Source organism: Anthonomus grandis, chromosome 18 (assembly GCF_022605725.1).
Source record: "Anthonomus grandis grandis chromosome 18, icAntGran1.3, whole genome shotgun sequence".
In the NCBI taxonomy this organism is placed as follows: Eukaryota; Metazoa; Arthropoda; class Insecta; order Coleoptera; family Curculionidae; genus Anthonomus; species Anthonomus grandis.
In genome coordinates, this window is record NC_065563.1 from 8,663,786 (window position 1) to 8,675,665 (window position 11,880).

The 11,880-nt window shown below is 32.8% G+C and overlaps 1 long non-coding RNA gene across 1 annotated transcript; it reads left to right on the forward strand.

Annotated features, from left to right (window-relative positions):
• The first annotated feature begins 2,956 nt into the window (after positions 1–2,956).
• LOC126746964 (uncharacterized) lies at positions 2,957–3,663 on the forward strand. Its single transcript, XR_007664048.1, has 3 exons — positions 2,957–3,170; positions 3,303–3,387; positions 3,462–3,663. It is a non-coding gene; the product is annotated as an uncharacterized LOC126746964 (long non-coding RNA).
• The last annotated feature ends 8,217 nt before the right edge of the window (positions 3,664–11,880 follow it).

The following is an 11,880-nucleotide window of genomic DNA, read 5'->3' on the forward strand; positions in this document are numbered from 1 at the left end:
ATAAATCGCACGTTTTTCCTCTTTTGTTATAAGACTTGATACACGTCGTCGCTGCCTAGCAACCATTCAACAAATGAGTGTATGGTGGAGCAAACAGTGGTTTAGTTTTTTGAACAAAATGGACAAACTTTTCAGACTTGATCAGTAATAATCATCTATGGGCTTAAAGTATCTGAACCGGAGTTAAGATCTGACATTTTAAACGACTATTATTGTGATATACCTAAGATCTTGCTCAAGGGCATTTGTAGTAACATTGATCCCTTACTCTATCTTCAACAAGTGTCGGTTGAGCATTCATGTTTCTTTCATCCTGTCGATCTTACCGAAGTAAAAAATGAAATCAAACGCCTAAAAAACCATAAATCATCTGGAGCTGATGGGATATCTTCGAGGTTGTTACTCTTTTTGCCTGATTCAGCTTTAAATGCTTTAGTTTCTGCCATAAACAATTCTTTACATATTGGCATTTTTCCTTCATGTTTAAAAGAGGCAGTGGTTATCCCTCCTCATAAGGGTGGAGATTTGGATCAGCCTTGTAATTTCCGTCCCATTTCTATTTTGTCTACCCTCTCTAAGATAGTTGAAAAACTTGCAAAAAGCAGAATTTTGTCCTTTTTACATCATAATGGCATTTTGTCTGCAAATCAGTTTGGATTTCAAGCCGGTAAAGGGACTCATGATGCTGTTTTTAGCTTTTTGGAGAGCGTCTATGTGTCCTTGAATTCTGGAGAGTCATCGGCGGCAGTGTTTTGTGATCTATCCAAAGCATTTGACTGTGTGGATCATGGAATACTGTTATCTAAGCTCGATAAGTATGGTTTTAGGGGCGTAGCGTTGCGATGGCTTGATTCCTATCTATTAAATCGTACTCAGAAGGTTACAGTGTCTGGGCGTTTGTCTGCTTCTAGATCCCTAAAATGCGGCGTTCCCCAGGGTTTAGTATTGGGACCACTGTTATTTTTACTGTATGTGGATGACTTGAGTTCATTGAAACTGCAGGGCAAGGTGGTTCAGTTTGCTGAAGATACCACCATACTATGGAGCCATAAAAATTCTAATTATATTAAGACTTGTATCCTTGAAGACCTTCAGATTTTATCAGGGTGGTGTGCTTCCAACAGACTCGTGTTTAATGTAGGAAAGACGTCTATTATGGGGTTTAAGTGCGATGTTCAGGGTCTGATGTTTGACGAAAATTCCCTCTTGCAGAATAAAGAGTGCTGCAAGTTCCTAGGAATTACCATTGATGGTCGCCTTCGGTTTGAAGATCATATTTTACATTTAGCTAGGAAATTATCTTCTGGATGTTTTGCAGTAAGAATGGCAAAACAAGAGCTGGGAGGGGTGGTTGCACGTTTAGTGTACTTTTCACTTATTGAATCTCATATTCGGTATGGCTTGCCTTTTTAGGGTTTAACCAATAAGTCTTTAAGTTTTTGTTATTCAAAAAAAAAGCAGTTAGATACCTGTGTTCTGCTAAGTTAAGAGATTCTTGCAAACCTCTCTTCATTTTTAAAAAACTCTTTTTTCACTCTTTATCTTAGAAACAACTGCTCTTGTTCACAAAATTCCCAAACTACCCACTGACACCGGTCATTTGACTCGTCGTGTAAATGATGTTCCCCTACCTATTCCTACGTCTTCCCTTACCAAAAACTCATTAATTTACATAAGTAAAAAAATTTACAATCATGTTCCTCTATGTGTTAGACATATATCGGATGTTAAGAAATTTAAAAAAAAATTAAAGACGCTTTTATTGGCTAGGGCATATTATAACCTAGATGACTTTTTTAATGATAGATTTTAACCTTGGACATGTTGGAAAGTTTTTTTTTCTCTAGTTTTGTCAACAAGTTTAACTTTATTTAGTAATTGATTGTTTTATTTAGTTATCTTTAATTCAAGTATGTTCAAAAAGTTTTGTCTTCATGTGTTTAATTTTGTTCATTGTTTTGTCAATTTTTGAAATTGTATTTTTGTTTTGTTTTTTTAGCTTGTAGGATGCTTGTACACAAGATTATTCTTACGTAATATAGCACATTTTCTTTCTTCTTTCTTTCTTTCTTTCTAATAATGATCTACAGTAAGTACGAACGGATCTTTACTGTAGGCTAGAAAAGTCATCATAGAACACCTTTAACTCGTAGAACGGTTCAGGAGCTACAGTCATTTGGCAGTTTGATAATTTCTTGAGATCTACTTCACTAAAACGGGCCACACACGATACTACACGTAGGACGACAAGTCGTACGATAAGTTGTACTACGAAATTGAACAATAGGTTGATGCTATTTTCGGCCACATACGGATACGATCTGTCGTAAGACCAGTTTAAACACAAGTTGAACATAGTAGAAGGGGTTGATGGATAAAGGTGTTAAGTAACATTTTTCGAAAAATTTACTTTTTTAGTGGATAGAGGTGATAAAGTCCTTTTACACCTATTTTATAAACTTCTGTGCTGCCAACTTTCACCATTTTCGAGATAACCAGTGGATAAAGGTGTTAACTGTCTCAAAAAGAATGATCTCTGTGAATAAAGGTGTTAAGATCATTTAACACCTTTATCCTGAAGATATTGGGAGGCCTTTAGAAGATACACACGGTAAGTAAATTAGTAGATATGAATATAATTCCTATTTATAATTAATATTTACAGTAAGTAAATTATAGTAAGTATTTATTATATTAGGATGTCCAAGTTGAATGAGGTTATGTACATTACCTTTTTTTCTCTTGGTTTTTAGGGGCATAATAAGACTATAAATAGATTATTTTGATTAAAATATCTTTTCTATTTAATAATATAATTTAAACTAGTTTATGCTGAGAATTTTGATTCTTTTCAGTTTTTTCTGTAGAATTTGATTTTTAGCTCCTGATTATCCCTCAACTAAGGAAGATACCCTTACGGAGACACTTAGCTCATCAGAAGATGAGATGAACTATTTTTTATCAAAAAGCAAGTAGAATTGTATTGTACTCGTACCTTCTTAAAAGCATAGCTAAAAATATATTACGTTTTGGTAATATAATATCTTTTCTAGGTAATGGTAGTAATGCAGATTTTTTACGCTCCTCAAATAAATATAAGCCAAGCACAGACAGTGATAGTTCTTATGAGACAGATAGTTCAGATGATAATCTCCCACTCAGTACACTAGGTAGGTTGATGGTGTTAAGGGTTTTACTAATTTTTTGCATTTAACTAGTATTTAAATTTTTTCGTATGCGTTTTGATACTGTTTTTGGTTGATGACAGGTTTGCATGTTTATAAATTCTGATATTTTTTTAGTTCACAATAAAAAGCGAATCAAAAATAAAAAACAGCAAAGTTCACATTCGTCAGATGATGACGTCCTGGGGTAAAACTGTAGGTGGTATGTATTTTTACTTGTATTATATTAAAGTTGACTATAGTATCTGTAATAATTTTTTGTTTTTTTTTTTTTAGTTAACGTTGCAGAAACAGGTGAAAATGTTGAAGTTATCAGTCCTGAAATAGAGGACGACCGTTCTAAGAAGAAATCGAGAAGAAGGAGCAGAAATTCCGAAAAATGGAAAAGAAAGGCTGCTGCCATAGCCAGATGTAAAGGCGAAGAATATATGGGCCAAAAGGATTATAAAATTTGCGCAAAAAGCGTAAGAAGAGAAAACCTATGCAAATGCCAAAGCAAATGCAGGGATGAAATTTCTGTCGAAAATAGGGAAGTAATATTTAAAAAATTCTACGGCATGGATATAAATACAAAAAATGCTTTCCTATCTAGAAGTATCATACCACACACTATAAAACGCAAAAAAATAAATACAACTAAAAACAGAACGCGCTTCTTCAAATATTTTATCACAATAGATGGAAAGCAGATATTTATTTGCAAAGTTGCTTTTTTTCAACTTTTTCAAATAGGAAGAAAAAAAATAGAACTTCTGCAAAAACAACTGAAACTTGAAAAAACACTTCCAAGTCCTGATATGTAAGGAAAACATAGCATCAGACCCCATAAAATTACTGATGAAGTTCGCAAATATATTATAGATCATATAAAAAGTTTTCCTTACGATGAATCGCATTATTCAAGAAACGAAAATTCTAATAGAAGATACCTGTCTCCAATGCTTACATTAAAAAAGATGTTTTCTCTATATACTGCCAGTTGTGCCGACTCATCATGTTAAAGAAAGTACGTATAGAAAAATATTTCTTACAGAATTTAACTTAGGTTTTCGGAGCCCAAAAAGTGACACATGTTCGAAATGTGATTCTGGCGAAGGTGACGAAATACATAAAATGTTTTATAAAGCAGGGTTTGAGGCTCAAAAAAAAGATAAGAGCAACACACTTTTAAATAGCAACATGTGCTATATGACTATAGATATGCAGCAAACTATGCCTCTTCCGAAGTTAACGACTTCAAAGGCATTTTATTTAAGGCAGCTCTGGTTTTATAAGTTTGGGTTATAACTCAAAAACTATTAAGCAAAAAAAAATATATCTGTACCACTAGATTCTATGGAAAAAATCTATAAGAATGAGTTTTTATTTTTACAAAAACTGTAAAAATAACGGAGATACGACGGGGGTCCCAAAATGCAAAAATTTCAAAAATGCCCTGTATCTTAAAAAATAAAGAGCTATGAAAATTTTGCTAACAGCATCTTTAGTTTTACGAAAAAGTAGCACAGTATCGCTAAAACCGCAACTCTCTACCTCTAAAAATAACAATAAGATATCCCGCAAAAGTACCCAAAATGGGACACCCTGTACCATGCCACCGATTTTATCGAAGAGAAAAGCGGCCGCAGTTATTGTGGCTGCTTTGTTATCCGAAGAAAATCCTGCAAAAAAGAAGAAAATGGTACAAAAATTGGTTGCAGCAAAGATTCAGTATAGTTCAGTTCACAGATCTATTAGAATCTTTGATGTGCCGCGAATAGTCCGTGTGCCGGTGTTGCTTGTACTGTCACATGGCATGCATGTTTAAGTCGCAAAATTTTATGTGGGAAGAGTCACAAAGTAATATTTTAAGCGATATCTAATCATTCCATTAAATAAATAAATGTTTTAAGCATTTGTTTAAGAATTTATACATTTGATTCGTAAAATTTGACTACATGCGCCCACGTACTATTTTATTAGACGTTTGACCTCAGTCACAGCCACTCAAGCGTGAAAAGTTGCACAGGTCCGGCCTTAAAATTTATTTGTATTTAAAACTTTATTATTTGGGATTTTTGGGTTTAGTTTTATTAAATTAGAAATTCAGGATAGTTGATAGCAAGATAATATAGCACCTGATAATTCCATTACAGCAGCTCTTTTGTTAACTATCTTAAGCTGCTTAAATCCAAGTTTTATCAGGTATCTCCGCAAGGTTGATACTGAGAAATGTTTGTTTCTTGCCGGTAAGGTATCCTTAACCATCTCTATGGTCAGAACCTCATTGTTTTTGTATTTAGAATACACAACTTCCCTTAGCAATTTGGCAATATCCGTGTCAAGTCCCTTTGATTGTCCTGCATCTTTCCTTTTTATTCTGTCTTCAATCCCTTTTTTTACAGGCATATTATACTATAGGGTACCCCTGTTAAAACCTCCTGTTTTTTTCAAAGCACTACAATCATTTGTGAACCGAGGATCATTCCCTAGATTGTTATAGACATTTAGATAAATTTGTTTGGCGTCTGTACCTAAACAATTACGTTTTAAAACTGCTTGATGTTCCTCTGTAGCTTCTACTTTCCTTGCTTCTTTTTGCTTCTTCAACACTAGAAAATGAACTATCAGAACTATGTAAGTCTAAATCACTGTCCAGATCAATGTTGTTGTTTTCATCACAAATGTTATAGTCTTTCTTGTGCACCCACGGTCTCCATAAGCCCGCACAAACACTTTCCTCTTCATTTGCCAAATTTTCCTGCCTATTTTCCCAGGGTCGAAACATTTAGGTAAACTTTAGGTATAATACCAAAACAAATAAAAAAAACACACTTCCTCACAGTAAAAACTGCAAAAAATTTAGACAAATACAGGCCAAATTCTAAATTCTTCACTTTCATAAACATGTAAAAAGCCAAACCGGCCAAGCCCATCAAATAATAATAACCTCACATGGCCTCCCTCCCAACTATTAAAGGTGATAGACCCATCCAACAACTATTTTTAAAGCGATAGACCCATCCTTAAAGGTCTCTTTAAAAACACGACAAAAGTAATACAAAAACAGCCCAAAAATTTATTTGGGTACGGCCACGTAATCCTCAAAATCAGTGGAATAGAGAGAGATACACACTCACTTGCATAGCCTAAAGTAGGAATCGCCAGAACGCAGGTGTTTTATCTTTGTTTAATAGATTGGCTAAAAAGAGGTGAGAAGTCTGTGAGTGCTGGAAGTCTTTAAAATATTTTGTAAGATGCTTGGATTTTAGTCCGCGGTCAATTTTTTGATTTTATTTTCTTGTGATATTATTTTCTTTCTAAAAATGGAAATTTTCGAAAGAAAAATAAAAAATAGTATAAAACATGGGGTTTTATGTATAATTAAAATGATTTCATAGACAAACTATATAAAATTTTGCCATTTAAACATGTATATTGTAGCGTTTTATTTCTCTACTCCTTATGTTCACTAACGCTCCATTGATATTTCATTAATTTCAATAATGACATTAATAATTTCAGTCAACTTCTTTTATTCATATTTCTTTAAATTCACACTTACTACTGCAACGCATCACTCTCTTGGTTTAATTATCCATGCTTTCTGTTGACGGTCCGTCACTTTTCTGATTGGTCTTAAATAACGTTTTCTCTGATTGGCTGATATTGACAGCTCAGGCGAGAGGTGGGGTCGTTACCGATTTAGTCGGTACTGCATCCATTTTTCGACGACTTGTTCCCGTGTCGCCGGTAGGAGCACACGTAAAAGGCCAGTTTTTTATTTCCGAAGTTTGTGAAGCAGGGAGTGGCCAATATGGTTTGTAATTTATAGTCCTTAATCTTGTTCCTTTAGGGAACCGTTTAATTCATAATTCTGGTGCAGGATGCCCAAGATTTTGATGGATAGAGAATGAAACTTAGCAAGGTGAGTGTGTCACATACAATGGCAACCGTTGTTTTAGGGTTTTACTTTTCCGTTTTCCTCTTTATTCTTCTTCAATTGTTGATGACTGCAAGCTTTTGATTTCCCCGGGAATTAGCTGAAAACGGTGGAGCTGGAGCCAGAGTTAGAGCTAGTATTAGAGATTTCCAGTCCGGATAGCTGAGCTACAAATGGCATACATTCACAGCCTCGGTTTTGAAGGCAGCCTCCAATTTCTTGGAGGAACAAACAGGCCAGTTTATTCCATTTATTTAAATATTACGAACCATAGATTTGTCTCACTTATCTAAATTTTGTTAATTTTTATTAATATACCTTTTATTTCAATTTAACGTTACAAATATCAATATGAGAATCATAATAAGATGACCAAATTACAGACGCATACTCAAGCAAACAACGTACCAAAGAGTAATAAAGTAATTTGAAACAGTAAGGTGAAAGATGTACACTACATCTAGTGATAAAACCAAGACTACGCATACTCCTGTTAATAATATCTAAAATGTGCGGCAAAAAAGTTAGCTTGGTATCGAACACCTAAATCTTTAACTGTATCAACTGACTTGAGTTCATTATTGTTGATTGTATATTGATAATTAATAATTTTATTAGAACGACCAAACGAAATACATACACACTTCTTTACATTCAGTTCCAGACTATTGCTATTACACCACTCAGCAACACTATTTAAATCCAATTGAAGTAGCTCAGCATCAAGATATGACTCAATACAGTTTTAAATCATCAGCAAAACAAGATGTTTTGAATGAAAAATTACATCACTCAAATCTTTTATAAACAAGTTAAAAAAGACCGGTCCAATATGCGAACCTTGAGGCACGCCTGAAGATACTTCAATACCATTAGAAATATAATTACTTATCCGGACCAACTGTGTGCGACCAGTCAAAAAACTGTGACAAAATTCGACCAAGGCCCATAGCCCCAAACTTTGGAACCAGATGTTCATGACCAACCCTATCAAAGGCCTTCGAGAAGTCTGTATACACACTATCGACCTGTACAGACCTCTCAAAAGCACCAATCAAATCATATTGGTAAGTCAACAGGTAATTGAATATATAATATACTTTATAATAGTTAGATTAGATACTTTAATTAGTTACTTTTATTAGATCCTTTAAGATAGTGAATTTTCTAATGTTGAGGAAGCAGAGGGAGAAGTCAGGGAAGTAAAGACGCGAAACAAATTTGTTTACATGTCTATAACAATCTAAGGAATGATCCTTAGTTCACAAATGATTGTAGTGCTTTGCAAAAAACAGCATTTTTAACAGGGATTCCCTATAGTACAATATGCTATTTTGTAAAAAAAGGGATTAAAGACAAAAAAAAAGGAAATATGCAGGATAATCAAAGGGACTTGACACGGATATTGCCAAATTGCTAAGGGAAATTGTGTATTCTAAATACAAAAACAATGAGGTTCCAACTATAGAGATGGTTAAGGACACCTTATCGCCAAGGGACAAACATCTCTCAGTCTCAACCTTGCGGACTACCTGATAAAACTTGGATTTAAGTTTAAGATGGCTAACAAAAGGGTTGTTGTAATGGAAAGTAATCGAATTGTCGGGTGGCGTATAGAATATTTGGAGAAAATTAAAAAATTTTGGGAGAAAGAAAGATCCATATTTTATTTAGACGAAACATGGTATGATACCCATGATACGGCAAGAAAGGGTTAGATTGATAGTTCTAACAAATGTGTCCTAAAAGATCCACCAAACAGGAGATCTCGGATGATCATTATTCATTGTGGTGCAAAAGAAGGTTGGGTAATAGATTGACTGAAATTGTGTGGCAAAAAAAATTGAAGAGTACAATGTGGACTATCATAAAAACATGCATGCAGATATTTTTGAAACCTGGTTTGACAAAACATTAATTCCAAATTTAAAGGAAAACAATGTGATTGTTATGGATTATGCATCATATTATTCAAGGCTTTCTGAAAAAATCCCAAACACATCTTCACATAAATTGGAAATCGACATATTTTTATTAAAACATGATTTCTATTTCCATGAATCTTATACAAAGAAACAATTATTGGAAGTTGTAAATACCAAATCATGGGAAAAGCTGTATGTAGTAGATACCATAGCTAAAAAGTATGGTCATACTGTCCTCAGACTTCCTCTGTATTATTGTATATCTCTTTATAATTTCTAACTTAATAATAATAATAATAATAATAATAATAATAATAATAATAAGACTTTTATTAATCACCAGAAAAATAAAAAATTACAATTCTGTTATAAACCAAATGCATATCACATCTTGAATAGTTCGTTCTTTACAAAGAGCACATTTAATGTGTATTGAAACAATTAAAAAATATCTATAGAACTTAAATTTTATACAAATACAAATAAAATTCCAGAAGGTGACTAATAGGCCATGTTTTCAGACTTCCAGGAAACAACACCTGCGAGATTCCCTGAATTCTGTTGAGGCCTTATATAATATAAATGTATATTATATATATATATATATTATAATTATAAATGATACTTATAAATAATAAACAAAAGCATTTTCCCAGTTAAAGAAAAAAAGGAGAAAGTTAATACAACACGAATAAAAAGCATACTGATGGGATAAGGAGAGAATAGGAAAAGGAACTGGAATTGGACAAGGAAAAGGTTGGCACATATAAATAATTTGATTTTATAATTTAAAAATAAAAATAAAAAACAATTTTTTATTATTCTAAGTGAGTAATTTGTTATTGATTTATTAGAATTAGTTTAGTTTTCATCCTAAAAGTTTTTTCTGACATGGTAAAATCATTTATACAATATTTGTTAGTATAGTGTGCTATTAAGTAAGAAAACGATCTCTTAAAAAATTCTTTATTGTGTGAAGGAATAGTTAATAATTGTTTTCTTCTAATATTCAAGTTGTGCACATCAGTCCGATATCTAACTTTTCGATGTAAATATGAAGGAATCCTTGACTTAAGAATTTTGAAAAAGAAGCAAATAAGATGCAACACTCTACGATTGTACATATTTAACCACCCCGCAACCTTTAGCTTATGTGAAATATGTTCTCTCCTTCTTATGCCATATACAAACCTAAGACAGGAATTCTGAAGTTTTTGTATTCTATATGAGTCAGAAGAATCAAGGCAAGGGCCATAGATGGCGTCACAAAAATTTAATTGGGATAGTACCAATGTTTCACAAAGCATTTTTCTTATAGACAAATTCAGGTAATCCCTTTGCGAATAAATCATTTTCAGTGCGGAGTACCCACTTTTCATTTTAAGAGTAACATGATCCTTAAATCTTAGTTTGTAATCCATTAAAAGTCCAAGATTCTTAGCAGAATTTTTAAAAGTTATGTTATCATTATTAATGTAAAGTTGCAAGTTATTTAAAATATTTGTTCGTTTATTATCACTACAAAAAAGAATGGCTGTGGACTTATGTGGGATTAACTTTTAAAAGTAACTTTTGCGTTTCTATAAATAAATTGTTAAGGTCTTCATTAATTTTTATATTAGCCTGCCAAACATCAGTATCTTTAAAAGAGAAATAGATCTGGGTGTCGTCCGCGTAGTTATGATGTTTACAATATGTTATCTTTTTTGTTATCTGAGATGTGTAAAGTGTGTAGAGTAATGGGCCCAAAATGCTACCCTGCGGAACACCGCTGACTACGTCTAGAAGCCCCGATTCATTATCATTCAAAATCACCCGCTGTTTACGATCTGACAAAAAAGAAGATATTAAAGTTACAGCCGACTCACAAAATCCCACATAATGCAAAATTGATAAAAGTATTTATCTAAACTTAATAAAACTAAACCCAAAAATCCCGAATAATAAAATTTTAAATACAAATAAATTTTAAGGCCGGACCTGTGTAACTTTTCACGCTTGAGTGGCTGTGACTGTGGTCAAAGTCTAACAAAATAGTACGTGGGCGCATGTATTCAAATTTCACGAATCAAATGTATAAATTCTTAAAAAAATGCTTAAAACATTTATTTATTTAATGGAATGATTAAATATCGCTTAAAATATAATTTTATGGCGCTTTCCACATAAAATTTTGCGATATAAACATGCATGCAATGTGACAATACAAGCAACACCGGCACACGGACTATTCGCGGTACATCAAAGATTCTAATAGATCTCTGAACTGGACTTAATTAAATATACTATTTTAGAAATAAGGGTAGCATATATCACAGATAATCGAGTACCTAAGTCATTAATTATCACAGAAATTCGACTACTTTAAAATACAATTTAGGTTTCAAATTTTTAGCCTCTTTTATGTAATCTTTGATTGACAGATCTTTTTAAGTTTTTTTACATGGCATTTTTATCCTTTAAGTATTTATAGATTGTTAATTGAGTAATAGTTCTAACAATGGGTTTAACAATGCCACATGTATCACAAAAATTGTATTCATTTTATAAAAAACTAAAGATTGACAATACAAAAACATAATAGTAGGTAATAAATAAAATCAGATTTTCTCACCAGAAACCTGCAATTGCTTGCTGCAAATCAATTAAAACATTACTCTTAATATTAAAAGAGAACTTTTTAGAAAAAAACGTCATGAATTTAAAATAACATCCTTAAAACAAATAGCAAACTCAACCCACGGTATCAAATAATATGACAATGACAAATGATCTTCCATCAGTCAATGTCAACAACTGTCTCAGCTCCCTGTCAATTTTGCCAAGCAAGATGGCCGACATCCGATTC